Source organism: Pinus tabuliformis, chromosome 9 (genome assembly GCF_031772625.1).
Source record: "Pinus tabuliformis cultivar Carrire ecotype Pingquan chromosome 9, CPIR1, whole genome shotgun sequence".
NCBI lineage: Eukaryota > Viridiplantae > Streptophyta > Pinopsida > Pinales > Pinaceae > Pinus > Pinus tabuliformis.
In genome coordinates, this window is record NC_142307.1 from 1,518,747,421 (window position 1) to 1,518,767,932 (window position 20,512).

The window sequence follows — 20,512 nt, forward strand, 5'->3', positions numbered from 1 at the left end:
GATATGTCTGAACAACCGTCGACATCCAGGACTGTGTCATCCGACACAGCAGCGGCAGAGCCTCCTGCTGCTACCCCAACGATGTTCGATGGTATACCATCTGTCCCGGCAAGTTATCAACAACAAGCCGGAGTCCCATCAGGGACTGCTTCGACGACATGGTTAGTTCCTATTTCTTCATCCGGATTATCATCTGGTATTTCTTATGTTGAAACTCAACAAATTGATCCAATGTGTCTTCAAAGGCCCATCTACCCTTTAAGTACTGGATTGCCACCATATGGAGGGCAGTATTCCTTTTCATTGTTTCCCCCTGGAGAACAAACATATGGGAGTTTACAACAAAGTTCAGGTCAAACTGGAATTACATCCAGCGGTTGGGTACTAATACTGCCTCAGCAACCAGGGGTTGTATATTCAATGCAACCAGTACACCCTGTGTCGAATATTCCCACCATACCTGCTATAGTGAATGCGTCGCAAGTACAAGCTCCACCTGTTGTATGTCAACCCCAAGTTTCTCAGGTTGCAATACAACAGCCTCTTGTCTCAACGACTCAATCACAATCTAAGGGTAGTGCCTCCTTATCTGGAGTGACTCAAGCTCAAACAAGTACTGTGACTCCTCATCTTGGTCAATCATCCAGTATTGGTCAACAGCAAATGGTCCAACAACTAGAGCTGGTTCAATCTCAACAACTGCCATTCCAGCAATCATATCAAGGACCTGAGCAACAAGTCTTTGTAAGTAATGGGCAACCATACTATAATGGTTATGCCCATCAACCTTGTCAAAGTTGCCAACATTATGCTGGTTTGCAAAGACCCATTGCTCAGGTGATCCCATCTTATCCTGGATATGCTTCGCCTAACCTGAATCAACAGTTGCCCTTTGTAGCAACTCTAGAATTACCAGATCTAAACCGGCTGACGAATGATCCAATTGCTTATGCCCCTTGGTGGCCAGCGATTCCGCATAAACTTCCGTCAGATATTCCTAAATTTAATGGAAATCCGGGTGAAGATCCGTCGAATCATGTGATGACATTTCATCTGTGGTGTTCATCAAACACCCTAAATGATGATTCGATAAGACTTCGCCTCTTTCAGAGGACGTTAACGGGTCCAGCGGCAAAATGGTACATTGAATTGCCTAGAGCTTCGTTCGACAACTTCAGTACCTTAGCCACAACCTTTTTAACCCATTTTCAATTACCGATAAGGTATGAAACGGGAACAGAACTCCTTACCAACTTCAAACAGATGACCGCCACCCACATATCTGATCATATACATGAGTGGCGACGTCGTCGTAGGATGGTAAAAACATACGTCCCCGATCAGCTACTAGCTGAATGGTTTATCAAGTCATTACTTCCAGCCATCATGGAAGCTGTGGCAAAGGGGGGAGTCGTAACGGAAGAGAAAGTTATCGCTCGTGCGCAATATCTGGACTTGGTCTATACTCAGTCTGGCACGCTCTACGACAAAATACCTGACGCCCCTAGACCGGAATTCTCAATTCCTCCTCCTCCTAAATCAAACAATGACTCTCACGCCGGTGATGGCATGATTGGCATGACAAACGCGAAATCGACAAAGGCTACATCTAAAAAGACTTGTAAGATTTCTAGTCAAAATGCAAATGAGGAACTTCTTTCCTCGGAAGTAAATGCCATGTTAACCGACAAGGGCAAACAACTGAAGCAACCAGGGGGCAAGAAGAAAAATAAAGGGAGAAAAAGGAAACCCCCTGCGGGGTGTCATATATGCGATGAGGATCATTGGACGAAAGATTGTCCACATATAGCTGAAGTTAAGAAACTCTTTAAGAGTTCAAAAACCCCAGCAGTATTGACTGATTCGTTTCCAAGCCCAGGAACCAAACTGGTTGCTAATCAAAATGCTTCCCGATCCCAAGTGCTTATGTTGTCTACCTCAAAGCAGCAGAATGATGCTTTGACAAGGAATAAAGATTACGGGAATCCACAGCTGTCGAATAACAAGGCTAATGAACAACCTAGTAGTTCGACGACAACTTTGACCGAAGTTGTGCCGCCCATCATTCCTGAACCAATGATAAAGTCGCCAAAGGGAGTAGTACACAAATCAAGATTTAATCCTCGTGCCAAAGTAGCACAGAATTATAAAATAGTAGAGGACCTAGCCCAATCACCGCCCGCTATGTCGAAACTTGAGGTACCGCAAAATTTCCCCTCCCAAGAGCAAGCTTTATTATTAGCAATAGGTGGGATTGACCCAATGGATTCCAATCTTGTGGCCTTTGATCATAAAGGATATGACCCTCAGTTACCAGTTCAACTAGCTTTCCTTATTCAAGTGAAAGCCCTCAACAAAACTGTTCATCGAACAACTATTGATGAGGGGGCATCTACATGTATTATGTCGATGAGTTGCTGGAAAAATTTAGGCTCACCACCCTTGTCGAGATCGTCAACGACGTTAAAAGCATTTGATGGACGATCATACACTCCATACGGGATTTTAAGTAACTTGCAAGTTGAACTAAGGGGAAAAACAGTAGAAATTGATGTTGAAGTAATTGATGGAAAACTCGATTACAACATCCTACTGGGAAGGCCCTGGATATATGCCATGGCCGCAGTTGTGTCAACCTACTTAAGGAAGATTGCATTTCCCTTTCAAGGAGGAATTACAGTCGTCGACCAACAAACTTTCCTCCCCGACAGTTCACAAGTTACAGGAAGCATTCCAATGATCCATGGAAGCAATCATTCGCTTCAAAATATTGGAGTAGGTCTCCTAAAAGACCCTCCCTTAATGGGTACTTTTGCCCTACCGCCTGCGAGTAATCTAGCGGAAGTAGCCATAGTGGAAACCTACAATATGAAATCTTCTATATCTGATGGATTCGGAAGATTCCTAAACATTTTGTCAGCATGGATCATCGCCCTAATAGAAATACTGTAAATACAGTGGGCACCGAGGACGGTTCTTACCTCGTGTCAACCTCGTTAAAAAATGAAACAAGGAGTCATGAGGATAGTTCTTTTACTGTTTCAACCTCATTAAAAAATGAAACAAACCCCCTTTCCAAATCTCAAAGGTAAACCTTCATTCCAACCACCGAGTTGAATGCAATGAAGCTTGGGGGGCATGCACCTCGATTTGCGTTATTATGCTGGGGGCATGCAAACTTATCTTCGAGCAGTTTTAGCACACAGTTCATGCTCGTTAAAAAATAAACACAAGATCGAGCAGTTTTACCACACAGTTCATGCTCGTTAAAAAATAAACGCAAGATCCGAGTAGTTTTAGCGCATAGTTCATGCTTGTTAAAAAATAAACATAAGATTGAGCAGTGTTTTTCCGCGTTCAAGCTCGTTAAAAAATGAACTATCTTTCGGTAAATAACCACTGCGATCGTAAATTTATCAGCCATTAAAGCCTTGGTCGTGTTTGCACAGTCACCTCCACTTTTCCATTGGTCGATCATTCACCTCCATTTGATTGTTTACCCATTTTGAGGAACAGCTGCGAAGAGTGATTTCACCTAGCCATCCTTGTGACACTGCCGTGATTGGAAAATTCCAACCTGTACCTGGAATCATCTGCTAACCCTGTTTATCACTCGTTCCTCAAAAGAAGAGTCTTCTTTGAGCTCTTTTCAACTGACTCGTAAAATATGAAAAGATTGTCGAGTTTTGGCCTTCCAGCTCGTTAAAGCGACCGGAAGTGATATCCCTCCTCTAGATTTTAATCTTTTTGGACCTGAGGGATTATTGCACAAAAAGATCGAGCGCTTGTTTTGTTCGGCTCGTTAAAACTATCGAAAACTCATCCCTTCTGTATTGTTTTATACTTTTTCGGACTAAAGGGATTAGATGACGAAAAAGGACTTTTGGAGTTAACTTTATGTACCTTTTCAGACTCTCTAAAAATGAAAAGGACCGAGTTATCTTTGTCGTTAGACTCGTTAAAATCATTAAATAGCGACAAACTTGTCTTTAGACGAGAACAAGTTTCCCTATCGCTAGGCTCGTTAAAACATAGCGATGGGCTTGCCCAAAGGGCAGGTTATAGAACAAGCATATGTTATCCTCCTCAAGCTTGACAAAAATAAAGAGGTACTGGTCAGCAATGACTGGGGAAAAATTGGGAGAAACTCAAGAAAACTTTGATGGTAGCAAGTCGCTCTTGAACATGACACTTTTCCTCCGTACCACAATCGGGTTGGGTTGTTTCATTCACAGGTCACATCGCCATGGTCTCGCCATACCGTCCATATTTGGGGTAATGCTACCGATCCATCGCATCAGTGTTGCCATATGTTCAAGAGAAGTCATTCAGAGAAGTCAACCGTGTCCCATCCACTGCCGTACATTATCCTTCATCCTTTCATGACCGCCACCCTGAATCATATGTCACAAATCGTTTTCACCTCCATCAAAATCATCAGCTCCGTTCCGTGTCATTGATGTGGGATTCATTAAGGCCCTCCTTTGACGGATCGCTTCTTGTCGACATCAGCTCATTATCCAAGAAGTTGATCTAGGAACACCCCCTTCAGTACTTTGAAGCTTGCATGCCTCAATGGCAAGTTTCTCACTTCCGGCGACAGGTATACATCAATGATCTTCGACCGAAAGATTTTGCGTGGTGTTCAACGCCAAGTCCTTTATTCACACCACGTGAATTGTACTGCAGTACCTTGAGGGTCATCATCATTATCGGTGATTCCTCTCGCGCTTGTTAATAGTTTACATCATTGACTGGTAATCAAGCGATGTCTTTCCATGTTCGACTTCAGAGAAATTCTCACATGGATCGACTTGTACTTAGAGTGAAGATCGGACAAGATTGAAGACCCCGGATCTAGTTTCACCCATCCGGGCTGCGATATATATATTCAGGAAATAAAGACATTGACATGTACATCATTGCAGCAGATAATCATCCTATTCAAAGGATGATAATTTCATAAAAAATTATCAGTCTACCATCAGACGATTATCTGTTCTATGTACAGAAAAATGAATTTATAAAGCTGAGCATGGGAATGCCCGCCTCAGCTAGATCATGAAAGCAGTATGAAAAATAATGTATTGTATTGTATCTTATTACAGGTCTCCTCCCAGCATTGGATGAACTTCGGATCCTCCTGATAAAGCATTTCACCCTATAAACGGCCTCATACTTTAGGGGGCAACTGTTATAGACATTTTTGTGCCTTACAGCATTGAGCATAAAATGTCCATAATCTTAGGGATCCAAAGTCCCTAAACATGTTGTTCCTACCCCTAGAGGAACAAGGCTAACAAACCACAACAATTCACAGAAGTTCTCCACCAGAAACTGCTCAAAAACAAGTCAATTCAGGATCATGTCAATGGCTCCACTGACTGTCTGCGCTGAATGTCAAGGGCAACACTGGCTACCTGCGCTGAATGTCAAAGCCAACACTGGCTACCTGCACTGAGCGAGAGTGGACATGTGGCAAGCTCATTTCTCAAGGTGTCAAAACCCAGGAAGCTTCCAAAATGACACTTGCCTCAGGGAATTCGACTGGTGATGAGTAAGAGGTTCCAAATCTCCAAGTGGAAGCAAGAACCTCCAAGTGGAATCAAGAACTGACAGAGGGAGAGGACACTAGTCAGATCTCAAGCTGACTCATCCTCTCTCCAAACATCTATATATGGATCTCTCCTCCATGAGATCTAGAGGCTGGAATTTTGTTATTGCAAAGAATTGTTGTTGGTTTGAGACTAGAACTATTGGGTGATTTGCTTTGAAGGAGGTGAAGAAGAGATCCCTTTTGCTGGGAAGGTGATGCTGGATTGGGCCTCACTTGGTTGTATCTCTTCCTGAACTTTACTTCTTCATCAATAAAGCCATTTGAGTTTCTTCTATATGCATTTATATCAATGATTTTTTGTTGTGTTTGCATATTTAGGTTATTCTAACCCTAAACTAGTTATGAATGTATGATTTTTGTAGTTTCCATCTCTTGTGATCTTGCAGGAACTTGGTGTAGCTGGGCCAGTGAAGGAGCAAGCAGCGGGAAGCAAACAGAAGGGAGTGAGATCGAATCTACAAATTAGCGGAAGACATCGGTTAGTTACATCCTTCTCCTCTATTTACATTTCATAAAGAAGAATACTCAGATAGTTTTGCTTTGTTTGTTGCTAAGGTACTATCACTCCTTAGAGTGGGATAGGGACATTCTGTATTGGATACTTTTCCCAACAACATACATGCACTTTCACAGGAGGAAAAGCGAATACATGTTGGAAAACCAAGGTTTTGGTCCGAGATATTTAGTCCAAGGCATTTTGGTCCAAGGTATTGATCCAAGGTATTTTGTCCGAGGTATTAACCCTAGGTATTTGGTCCAAGGTATTGGTCCTAAGTGGTTTTGGTCCAAGGTATTGAGAAAGGCCTAAAACTATATAAGGAGGAGAAGATCATTAGGCCAATGCATGCAAGTATTGAATATCTGATGAATTGTTAGATAAAATATGCAGGTTATGGGTTTTAGATGCTTTTCTTGATCTGAACTAAGGATGCACCTATGTGGTTGATGATGATGGATGAGATCTAATGATGGATCAAGATCATAGTGACTTATCATTATGTGATCTGAAAATGGATAGGCTAGATCTGATTGCTAACACACATTTTATCCTTTATATATGATGCTTTGGGTAATGTTTGAAGTCTGGAATTGTAGCAAAGTTATAAGTAAGTATTTGCAGATCTATACGCTGGTTCACTTTGGTGAAGGTGCGTATACGCGCTCGTTCGACTCTTCCAAGCTGCGTATGCAAAAGAAAAGCTTGATGTTCATGGATTACTGATCTATCAGAACAATATTGTTGTTTTGCTGCTATATTACTGCTGTTTGTCAAAGATGTCTTCTTAGATCTGAAAGAAGAACTGAATGTATAAGGAAATTGAGTCTGATTGATTGATTGATTGAGAAGGAAGGGTGATCCTTGTTGCTATCTATTTAGAACTCTGCAATATGAGAGTAGATCTTCAAAATATCACTGATTGGTATAGTTTTTGATTCATAGGTTTTATGATTCAATATCTTTAGAGGTATACATAGGTTGGAGAAAAGGAAGTAGCGTATACAGGCATGTTTGCTACATTAAAGGAGTGTATACATTCTGACACATACATTTTGAGGTTACAGTTTGTTATGGTTGTTGATGCAGTGTTCTGGGTTCATATTTGTGTACTGGTTACGGTGATCTGTCTATTCAAGTTGATTGGATGAATTTGATTAAGTTTGAATGAATGTTTTGATTCAGTTGTGTCAGAGTTTCAAAGGTGTCAGTGATTGATTGTTTCAGTAATATTAGAGATTGATGAAGTCTAAAAAGATGCAAAGTTATGAGTTAATATTTGCAGATCTGTACGCTGGTTGGATTTGATAAAAGAGTGTATACACACCAGTTCGGCACATCAAAGTAGCGTATACATTATGAGATATGATGTTTGAAGTTGCAGTTGGCTCTGGTTGTTGATGCAGAGTTCTAGGTTCTTCTTTGTGTTCTGGTGACTGCGTTCTAGAGACAATGGTCTGATTGTTCAGATTGATTGATTGTGATTTGCTTCAATGATGATGGGTTTTCAATGATTGATTCAGTTGTGGTTGATTCATATATTGATGATTGAGTTTTAGTTATTGGTTGATGCAGATGTATTTGATGGTCATGGTGATTGATTCTAAGCTTCAATGTTGTTGATGGGTCCAGTATGAAAATTGGATGAAACGTGGGCTACATATATTGTTGTGTACCAGGAGTATCCAGTCTGAAAATTTATGAAATGTGGTCTCTAGAGGAAGATAGAAGGTCGTAGCCTTCAGTAGGCCGATGCCTACGTACTAGTAAACATATCAGCTAGTACAAGAGCTAGGGGGTTATAGCTCCCTTCCAGTAGAAGCTAGAGAATGAGAGAAGGTTGTAACCTTCTGCAGGTAGAAGCCTGCGTACTGGTATGAGTCTGCACCAGTACAAGATTGTAAATAGATTTTCTTATTATTAAAGGAAGACAAAGATGACAGCAGCAGGTGGTTTTCACCCACATTGGGTTTCCACCTTAAATCTTGGTGTTCATGTGTGTTGCTTATGTGTGATCTTTTATTATGTTATTACTGCACATGGTTACTATTTAATTTTAATAATGTATTGATGCACTGATTAAAGATCAACATATGATGAATTAACTGAATCATAAGCTCACTGGATATACGCTGGTTGCCTTAATAACAGTTGCGTGCACACGCGAGTTCCCTTCTCTGAAGTAGCATATATAAATCTAATTATGGAAATGAAAAGTTATTGATTTGTAAATACTAATTCAGCCCCCCCACCCCTTCTCGGTATTATTTCCAACAATTGGTATTATTTCCTTATTGAGTCTGACTGATTGATTGATCGCTTAAAGGAGATCCGTAGAAACAATTGGAAAGAAGCTAAAGAAGGAAGCACCTCAAAAGAAGAAGGCATCCCAAAGGAGCTATGACAGTGGGAGAGACGATTAGGGATTATGTGGAAGCAACTCTTCAGATTCAGAATCTCCTTAGAATGAAGATGAAGAAGAAAAAGAACTATCAGGTATGAATTTGTGTCCTCTGGTGATACATTTCTCTGTTCATTTGAAGATGATGAAAGTGACAGCGAAACAACTAAATTTGCTCTTATGGGTGAAAGAGAAAGATATCAAATAGAGGCAGAATTTAAAAAGCTCACAAACAAAATTAGAGATCAACAAGATCTATTGGAAAAAAGGGAGTGTGCCTTCAAAGAAGAAGCTACCAGACTAAAACCTCAACTAGAGGAAGGAAACAAAGTAAGGAAGCAGTACAAGGAAAAGGAAGATCAATGTCAAAGCTGCAGAATGAAGTGACATCATTAAGAAATGAAGTAAAAAAAAAGAGTACAACAATTAAGAAACTTAAAGATAGATCCAGTTATTATGAAAGTCTTGAAGCTAAGATCCTCTCTCTAAAAGAAGATCTTGAAAAATCAAGTAGGCATAATGAAGAACTACTCTAAGCATTTGAAGAACAAGAAAACGAAGTTCTCAAATTAAGGCAACAAGTGGAAGAAGGAAGAAAAGCTGAAGAAATCATGAAGAAGCAGAATCTTGAAAAGGAAGAGCAATATCATGTTGAGGTAAATATCCTAAAAGGTAAATTAGAAGAAAAGGATAAACTTTTACGATTTCAACATAGTACTAAGATTTTGGATTATATTCTTAGTAGTCAAAGGTCTCCTACCATCAAATATGGTCTTGGTTTTCATGAATCTATTGAAGGTGAATCTAGCTCACAAGGTGAGGCAAGGAAATCTAATGCAAAATCTAAAATGCTCAACAAGGAGATGAGAGGTCAAACCCATCAACAACCAAGGAAAGAATTCTTCAAAGAAAATATAGTCGGTTATTTCCTACAATGAATAATGTTGAATGTTTTATATGGCATAATTTTGGACATGTTGTAGGGAGATGCAGAAGTAGAATGGTTCAAGACCATGACACAAAAATATCATCAGCTTCCAGGCACTTTAAGGGATATTGTTTTTCTTGCAATATGTTTGGTCACAAAGCCATTGACTGCTATCAAAGAGATATAAAACATGTAATATGTTATGCATGTAACAAGTTTGGACATATAGCAAAGGATTGCAAGAAAATTTCAGGCACCATATCAAAAGGAGAAAACATCATCACACTCGAAGATATTGAAGAAGAAGGAAGTACAGTCAGAAAGATGTGTCATAGCATAGTGTACATACATAAGGGAAGCTGAAAGTGTGAAACTTCAATGTTGTAAATCTCATATGCAATTTTCATGAAGACAAGTCGCATATATATGAAATATATAAGCTGCATAGTCGCATATATGTTGGTTTGAAGAAAAATAAGTGGGACAGACTCAAGAAAAGGGGTCTGATATGGTTCAAACAATTATCTTCTCTGTTTAATGATGGTTACAATCTACTGATGATGTGTGGAAATGTGTTAGTGCTCATAAGCTATTAAGAAGTTTATGTATATCTCATTAATGATGATGCCCTGATATTTCTTACTAATATATGCAATGATCAAATCTGACAGTGAACAGGTGGCACAGGTTCAGGGAGAGAATATGCTAGGCTTCTAATATTGCATTGTTGGCATTATGTTTAGAAGTATTTGGTACCAAATTGATTCCTATTAATGGTGATGATGCTTATGTGGCCAAAGTGTTTTGATACATCATGCTATGGTGTGTTATAAGTTTCCTATGATAACGATACTGGAATTTCTTGGGGTTACATAGTTGTTATTCAGATCAGATTTATGGATGATTGTGGATGACTTTTTGATGATGCATACAGTACATATATGTTGCTTACATGGTGATCTTCAGAAGGACAATGAGAAGTACAAAGCTTTAGTACACAACTTCATTATTTGATGATGAGCCACTCATTTCTTTTATGTTGGTGTCATCATGCCTTCAAAGATGCATAAAATTCATATGGTGCAGTTATGATGCAGGATTCCTATAGTTCTTGTCTCTCACATGAGGATTGTTGTTGTTGATGGTATCAATAAAGCTTAACAAATGATCATGAGCTCATGGTTTGGGAGATACATAGTTGATGGATACACATGATGTTGGATACATGGATGATTAATTAAGTTGCATATTGATAAATATCATTGGTTGGCCAAGAGAATGGTGTTAATGCAGGCCTCATGAAGACATAGCTATTTGAAGACATGGATATTCGGATACATGACTTACTTAGTCACATAATGATGATGACTTCTTACTTTATGATGTTAAGTTTGATACTCACACATGTTGATTATCATGGTTGATGCTTATCAAATGTGGGATGTTCCCTAATTGATGATACATGGTTGATATATTAAGGCTCTTGTGGAAAGATCATGCTGTTCTTGTTGATGATGTTATGATCATAGACGATGACTATGCTATTTTCACATACATATGATATGATATGATGTGAATGTTTTTGTGTTATTTCTTGGAGATATGACATATGCCTAGTTGATTCATCGAAGGTTATGATAAGGCTCTTTCTACTAAGGAAACAAAGTAAGTTGATCTTGATGAGATCAAGAGGATGAGTTGATATCTATATATGACATACTTAGTCACAGATTAATGATATTTATGTTGTCATATCTTCGGAACTAATGATGGACATATACAGGTTGCAAGTCTAGATGTCGCTCACAGATGCTTATGGTGCAAATCATATATGGTATATGATAGTTGTTGATGACTATCATGGTCTTTTTTAGGTCTTTGGTCCTTGTTAAAAATGTCATGTATATCATTTGATGTAAAGGTCATGTAAAAGCCCATGATGTAATAATTTGTCTCTATCTGTCATAGTCTTTTGATGAGTCCTTTTTGGTCATATGATGTAATTTGTACCCCTAGTATGCATGGGAAGGATGATGTAATAATTGCTATATTTTAGTCATGTATATATCTCCACTTGGTTGGGTGGATGAGTCAAATTTGGTATATCCCCACTTGGTTGGGATATTAATGTATGTATGAGTCATTGGTGATAGGAAGGTCAAACTCAGATAGTTGAGTTATAAAGTCATGTTATTCTTTTGGAAAATATTTTTGCAGACTCTACATGTGCTCATGGAGAGCATGGATGGTATAGTGCATCTCAGCATGTACAAAAGGGGAGTTTAATTAGAAAATTCAACATGTGCCTTCGGGGATCATGATCAATGTTCATATTAGCTATTCATATATGTACCATTGATATCAAAGGGGGAAAATAACTTGGCCCGCCCTTTGCCCTTGATGTCAAAGGGGGAGAGTATTTTGGTGTTGTTTGTTATCTCTAACAGTTTCTACAGCTTGCAGTAATCAACACCAACATGATCAAGTCACAAGGGGGAGATTGATGGCATTATGATGCATGCGTTGTACTTTATGGCAACCCACTTGTAGCAGAAAAACTCACTTATATATGGTAACTAGATGAATCTACAGAAGAGATATCAGATGTGATAGAATGCATGGCGATTGTGTTTACAGATGTGAAAAAATGTAGGGCAGTTCAAAGGAATCATTTCAGAAGTAATGTACAATGGAATTATGATACAACTGTTTCCCTTGATGGCAACTCACTCAGATGATAGCTCACAGTGCAACAAGTTAACATCAAAGGATTACAGATCAAACTCCAGAGGTTGAAGAAAGAGAATAGTTTAAGAAGTATACGCTGGTTCACCTTGTCCAAGAAGCATATACACGCGGGTTAACAGAACAAAAGTAGCATATACATATACACGCAATTTCACAGGAGGAAAGCGCGTACATGTTGGAAAACCAAGGTTTTGGTCCGAGATATTTAGTCCAAGGTATTGATCCAGGGTATTTTTTCCGAGGTATTAACCCTAGGTATTTGGTCCAAGGTATTGGTCCTAAGTGGTTTTGGTCCAAAGTATTGAGAAAGGCCTAAAACTATATAAGGAGGAGAAGATCATTAGGCCAATGCATGCAAGTATTGAATATTTGATGAAGTGTTAGATAAAATATGCAGGTTATAGGTTTTTGACGCTTTGCTTAATCTGAACAAAGGATGCACCTATGTGGTTGATGAAGGTGAAGGTGTGTATACATGATGGTTCAGCTCTTCCAAGTAGTGCATGAAAAAAAAATCTTGATGTTCAGGGATGACTGACCTATTAGATCAATACTACTGTTTTATTGCTATATTACTGCTGTTTGTCAATGATGTCTTCTTAGATTTGAAAGAAGAACTGAATGTATAAGGAAATTGAGTCTGATTGATTGATTGATTGAGAAGGAAGGGTGATCCTTGTTGCTATCTGTTTAGAACTCTGTAATATGATAGTAGATCTTCAAAATGTCACTGATTGGTACAGTTTGTGGTTCAGAGGTTTTATGATTCAGTATCTTTAGAGGTATATGCAGGTTGGACAAAAGGAAGTAGCATATACACACAGGTTTGCTTCATTAAAGGAGCGTATACATTCTGACACATACATTTTGATGTTACAATTTGTTCTGGTTATTGAGGCAATGTTCTGGGTTCATATCTGTGTACTGGTTACGGTGATCTATCTATTCCAGTTGCTTGGATGAATTTTATTAAGTTTGAATGAATGTTTTGATTTAGTTGTGTCAGAGGTTCAAAGGTGTCAGTGATTGATTGTTTCAGTTATATCAGAGATTGATGAAGTCTGAAAATCTGCAAAGTTATGAGTTAATATTTGCAGATCTGTACGCTGGTTGGACTTGATAAAAGTGCATATACATGCCGGTTCGGCACATCAAAGTAGCGTAAACATTATGAGATCTGATGTTTGAAGTTACAGTTGGTTCTAGTTGTTGATGCAAAGTTATAGGTTCTGTTTTGTGTTCTGGTGATTGCGTTCTAGTGACAGTGGTCTGATTGTTCAGATTGATTGATTGTGATTTGCTTCAGTGATGATGTGTTTTCAATGATTGATTCAGTTGTGGTTGGCTCAGATATTGATGATTGAGTTTTAGTGATTGGTTGATGTAGATGTATTTGATGGTTATGGTGATTGATTCTAAGCTTCAATTTTGTTGATGGGTCCAGTATGAAAATTGTATGAAACATGGCCTACATATAGTGTTGTTGTGTACCAGGAGTATCCAGTTTGAAAATTTATGAAACGTGGTCCCTGACAGAAGAGAGAAGGTCATAGCCTTTAGTAGGTCAGCGCCTATGTACTAGTAAACATATCGGCTAGTACAAGAGCTAGGGGGTTGTAGCTTCCTTCCTGTAGAAGATGGAGAAAGAGAGAAGGTTGTAACCTTCTGCAGGTAGAAGCCTACATACTAGTATGAGTCTGCACTAGTACAAGATTGTAAATAGATTTTCTTAGTATCAAAAGAAGACAGAGATGACAGTAGCAGGTGGTTTTCACCCACATTGGGTTTCCACCTTAAATCTTGGTGTTCATGTGTGTTGCTTATGTGTGATGGTTTACTATGTTATTACTGCACATGGTTACTGTTTAATGCTTAATAACGTATTGATGCACTAATTAAAGATCAACACATGATGAATTAACTGAATCATAAGTTCACTGGATATACGTTTCTTTCCTTAATAACAGTTGCGTGCACACGCGAGTTCCCTTCTCTGAAGTAGCATATATAAATCTAATTATGGAAATGAAAATTTATTGATTTGCAAATGCTGATTCACCCCCACGCCCCCCCCTCTCAGTATTATTTCCAACACTTGCCCCTTCGATTGTTGTTGATAGTGGTTCTGTGGCTAATGTTGTGATAACATCAACTTCAGTTGCATGGTCATCGTCAAAAACGTTCCTTGGGGCATTGTTGACATTGGCATCACCTGTCCTGTCCTCATCAAATGATGTGCATCACAACTGCCCACCCCTTGTCACTCTCCTTCCACTTCTCCTGGTACGAGCAACATAACTACCTTTTTTCCATAGATACAATAACCTGTAAAATTATTGCATGCATTTAGATAGGAATATTTGTAAATTATGCTTTCATATAAGGCAAAAATACTTCTGCTTTATTACACAAAATTATCAACATGTATGTTAGTATCCTTGAAAAATCAAATATACATAATCATTTTGTTGTATGTCTTCAAAATTATCAGTGATTGTTGTTTTGATAAATTGTATTTACACTTATAATACCATGACTGTATTGATTGGTTTTATTATGCATTTCCCAACAGTGCCTCTCGTTCGGTTTGACTACTTAAAATATTGTTTTATTGTTTTGATAACTTGTCTTTACAGTTAAGATACCATGAGAAGATATGGTAGTTACCGTTGTTTAAATTAATTTGTTTAGACTTCTATTTTTTATCGCAATTGAATTCATTAACGGCCCCTGCTGTCTCACCAAGTGGACTTGCATAATGCCTTCTAGGTCTGTTCTAGGTCTGTTCTTCGATAATGAGGGTGAAGTTAGATAGAAATATAGGTTGTTATTTGGTAGAGGGTGCATGCATGTATCACCTTCAGTGAACTAGAGTGTTGCTTTTGTAGGTATTCAGATCAGCCTCCCATTCAGTTAAACATATAGTTAAGTTCTAAGTTCAATTTATTTCTAGTTCCTCCCACTACAACCTATCCCTCTTAACATTCATTATCTAACTTTTTTTTTTTGCAAGGATGCACTTCTCCAGAAATGGATCTATGGCTATCAAGGAGTTATCATTGGCCAAACCAAGCATGGTATTTAATTGACCAAGGCTCCAACTTGAGACTGCCTAAAGCACTCTTGATCACAACTTGGCACCACAACAAATTTTTTCCTCATGTTACTTACAGTTGAAGTTTCTAGTCATGTAAACATTCATTTCAACTACAACTCTTGTTTTTATCTTGTCTACATATATAAGAGAGGCCATGCCTTTTTCTTGAATTAGGAAAGCATATTATCAACTTGTAAAGTTTTGAGTAATTATTGACCTCATATATCAAATTAGATAAAGTGAATAGGAGTAATGCGGGTGTAGTTGGATAGAAATATAGGCTACTGTTTGGTAGAGGGTGGATGCATGTGTCACCTTCAGTGAACTAGAGTGTTTCTTTTGTAAGTCTTTAGATCAGCCTCCCATTCAGTTAAACATCTAGTTAAGTTCTAAGTTCAATTCAGTTCTAGTTCCTCCCACTAGTTCTAGTTCTAGTTCATTAGAACTCGCATCATAAGATCCTTGTTGAATAACATGTAAAATATGGACATGTATTCAACCCATTCAATGTAGTTGATAAATTTTCATTACATGGATAACTAGCCTCAGTTCCTGTTGCCATTTCTTCTTTTCAATGTTGATCATCCTTTTCTTGTTTAAGAACACATTTAAAATTTACCATAATATGAAAGAAAGCTATCTATAACAAGCAGTTCTGGGGTATAGAAAGTGATTGGTCAACAAGTTTACTAAGCATCATTTTTTTTGGTTGTATGTTTGATTTTATTCAATTCTTCAAAAATATTCCTTATGACATGTAGCTTTTGCCACATTTGCAATAGTTTGAGGTTGGTTGTGCCTTCTTTGTGGTCCTTCATTCTGATAAGTCTCCCCTTATGTATAGCAACCTTCCAATAGGGCCCTTCCACTGCTTCTTGTTCATTTGTTTATGTTATTTTCTTCATTTTACATTGTTTTGTTTGCTTTCTGATCATATTTCAAGGATTATCTAAAACCCCATTTCCTTTTCTCCTTTCAACTTTTTCTTCACTTTATTTTGCAGGTCTTATTTATGCTACCATTAGTCTTGATGATGTTTATTGGTGGCCTTCTACAAGGTTTTCGGTTTCAACACCCAAAGTTGTATTGCAATAGTCAACCACTAATTAAGCAAAACATCTGAAGCTTCTGATCTATTTTACAGCCAACACAAGGACAATATTTTATAGCCAACACAAGGACAATAAATCTATGCTTATCTTCCAATTGGGCCATAGTTTTTGTTTCTTATTATAAACTTTCATTAAGATTTTGTTAAAAATGATTCTCAGAAAGAAATTGTCTTGTGAAATTATGGGTAAACAGATTTCAATTGAGTTGATCATCATGTTCCTACATATTTTTGCATGGTGTCTTATGATAAGTTGCTATTTTAGCCTTCATGTCACTAGAGAAATGTCCAAGCAACCAAACTTCTGTTGTAATACCTAAGGTGCTACCATTAAAAGTTAGGGGCTTTTCAAGTTATGGTGATTTTAAACTTCCTCTATATGTAAATGTGGTGAACCACATGCTCATCTTTTCTTAATGGATCTTGCATGTAAATTTTTGTGCTTACATTGACTCCGGGAAGGATGATAGCTCTTAGTCCAATATTCATGTTGAGGTCGATGAATATTTTGCCAGCATACTTAGATTTTGGTGCGTTTTGTTTGAATCCCTATGATCATTCTTTGTTAGACTCTCATTTTGTCTTAATCCCTTCAATATGTTATGTTACCTATGTGGTTCTTCAGGGTTTCTTTGTCCAAATCCCCATTTAACATGTTCCTCCTTTTTCACTCAAATTTTTATTGTTGCATGTTGCTTCTGTAATTTAAACACGAGATTCTTGATGTGCTCAAGGCATCAAGCGACACCCTATTTCTCTTCATCTACTGACTAGAGTTGTTCCCTTTATTAATGGGTCTCATCTACCAACTCTTTGTTCTTATATACCAACTTTAAAATATTAATATAGTCCCATTAGATTTCTATAGTGTTAGTCTTTACTATTTATCTATCCTTTAACATAAGCATTATGGACCTAAGAGAGAACTCAGAATAATCCAGTCTGGTGTGTTAATTCATAAATCATATAAAAAATGCTAAATTTTGAATGTTAATTTCACAAAAATGCATGGAATTTCTAACCTCATTTATGCTATGTACTCTGATATTTGGAGTGGTATCCTATAAACGCATTTTTTACATTCAATAGATATAGAAATGTATTTGAAACTTTGTCTCTAGGTTTGTTTGTTCGTTGTGGATAGGATATCTAAATTGTTCAGATATGAATGAGAAGCCTTTACCTGGGTAATGGGTCCAAACATCTCAACGACATTAAAGGCTTTCTTTGTCCAAATCCCCATTCAACATGTTCCTCTCTTTTCACTCAACGTTTTATTATTGCATGTTGCTTCCGTATTTAAGCATGAGATTCTTGATGTGCTAAAGGCACCAAGCAACACCCTGTTTCTCTTCATGTACACTAGAGTCATTTTCTTCATTAATTTGTCTCATCTACTAGTTTGTTTTTTTTTAATTTACCAACTTGATACTTTTAATATAGCCCATTAGCTTTCCATAGTGTTAGTCTTTATCCATCCCTTAAAATAAGAATTATGGACCTAAGAGAGAATGCCCTAGGATGTGTGTTGATTTTCATGAAAATGAAACTGTAAGAACTGAAACTATAAATGACACTGAATTTGTAAGAACTAAAACTATAAGAGCTGTGAGAAATGAAAATAGAACTGTAAGAAAAATGTGTTGTAATTGATATAACTAACCTGGATGTACTGGCAACTGTTCTGTGATGTTTTTTCTTCAAGGTTGGTGAATAGTTTGAAAGCATAACATGCAACTTCAACAATGGTTGAACTTCTTTTATAGTTTTTGGCACTTGAATTTAATTGGTGGTAAGGATGGACATCGATTGTAATGCCTTCATTTTGAATGTGTGATATGGATTTAATTTGATGTCATCCAATGGTTGGGAATTTGTTATTTGTTGATCCATGTGCTTTGATTTGTTTTAATGAGAAATAGAATGGGTTGGGTGTCATTTATTGAAGTTATTGGGTTGGCTGTCATTTATTGAACATAGACGGTTTAAATATTGAACAACACAGTAGTTATGGCTGACATACATTCACTTTTATTATGTGTAGGTACGAATATTTATTTGGGATACAAAGCTTCAGTTCTAATGAGTTGGGGTTGAATTGACTGCTACTTTGTACTTCTGGAATAGCCATTTTGGAATAATTTATGGTTTTATCTATTTTCTAGTTGGGTCAATATGGTTTTCACTCTTAAGTATCAAGATACTATTTATGGATAGTTGTGGGCCCAGTCAATGTTTTGGGAAATTTTGGACATAAATTAATACTTATTTTCACTTAATGCTATTTATCTTTGTTTAAATATTGGTTGCAAAAGTCTCAATTTCTGGTGGTTCGGTGGGACCAGTACTATATCAATTACTAGTCCCTGCACAACATTAGACATCTCTCCCCTAGTTCACTTGTTGGAAAAATGCTCACCAATGCCAACTCGACTGTTCACAGGAAGGTATGCCCTTCCATCAATATTGACTCTCTCTGCCAACCTCTACCTATTTGAAATCCTAGAACTTGCACCAATTTTTCTCGAAAACCTCTGCTCTTTAGTTCACCTGTTGCAAAAGAGTTCACCAATGCCAGCTTGACTATTCATAGGAAGGTACGCCCTCCAATCAATATCATTCGATGCAATGCCAGTTATATAAAACTAGTATAAACACGGAGAGTCGAGGTTTACCAATTCAATTCCCATGCAAACTGTGAATAAAATACATTTAGAAAAATCACCTATCAATACCAGTAGTTAGCTCATCAAGAAATAGAAAATAAGGGCGCATGAGAATCTATGGAGAATTGCTACATTGCCTCTTCTCCCCACCGCTTAATCCTCACAGATGCCAATTTCCAAGCGGATTGTCTACATAGTCTTGAAGACCCATTTCCATAATGGTCATGTATCTAGAATGTTTTCCAGTTCATAAAGATTGATTTATTATTTTAAAGGCCCCATGTTTTCAAAATTTAAGTTGTTTCTTTGAGAGGATTTGCTTTTTATTTTCATTTTTTCTCAAAATACACGCCCCTAATTTGAAAACAACAAATAATGTTAGAAAATGTAAAGTTAGTGTCCCTCAAGAGTTTTTTGAAACCAATTGTAGTAAAACAAGAGTTTGTTGCAACTTTGTCGCACATCAACCCATATATATCCCCATGATATATAATCTTTGGAAAAACCTCAACTAATGTTCCAATAAATTTAAAATTAAAGGATTAAAAAATGTAAAGGATAAATACCAAAAACCCTTCAAAAAAAGGTAAAAGTCTTAGAAAATGGGTTATCATGCATGGATATTAATATAATTAGAGTAGGTCTCTCATTTACTCTATACAAACACTCACAAACTGTTGAACATCTCCATGAACTTACTTGAAAATCCCTGCATCAAAATAGATAATATAACAGTTGTTGCTAACAAGATTTTGTGACCTGGATTCAAATAGCCCTCTAATTGTAATAGAGGAAATCCACTCTTAAAATTGTGAAAAATACATATATTCTTGCACACATATAATTATTATAAAGCTATGGTTTGAAATAGAAAAATAATGAGAAGAAATTTTATATGACTATCAAACCCCATCACAAAAAGGAACTCCTCACTAAGGGTGAAAATTCTAGCATCAAAACTTAATATAATATTATAAATAATTCCAAGCACGAGCTCGAGTACCAAATGTGATTCAAAATAATCAATGGTGCATAAAAAATAGAGTACTAGACATTACTAGGAAAAATATTTGAATTACTCTCTCATATTTTAATCAATTGGTTAATTAAAAAAACATACATACTGGAAATATTAGAGATAAAATCACTCACTTGTGCTAAATATTGTCCCTAAATTTTATTTGATTGCAAACACTACAAATAATTAGAGGTTGTGATTCGATAAGGTAGATATGGTAAATCTTCACCAATATTAAAAGAGATATCCAAGGGATCTCACCTTATAAAAGCCAGATGGTAAATATGTTATTTTAAACTTATTAAGATCTAGAATTTGGAGGCTTACCAGATTTGTAAGAGATGCACGTAGGAGGCACATTGCACTCGAATCTAAAACCTTAGGAGAGATCATATTCCCTCTTACTCTCCATGGAATTTGTCTAAAATAT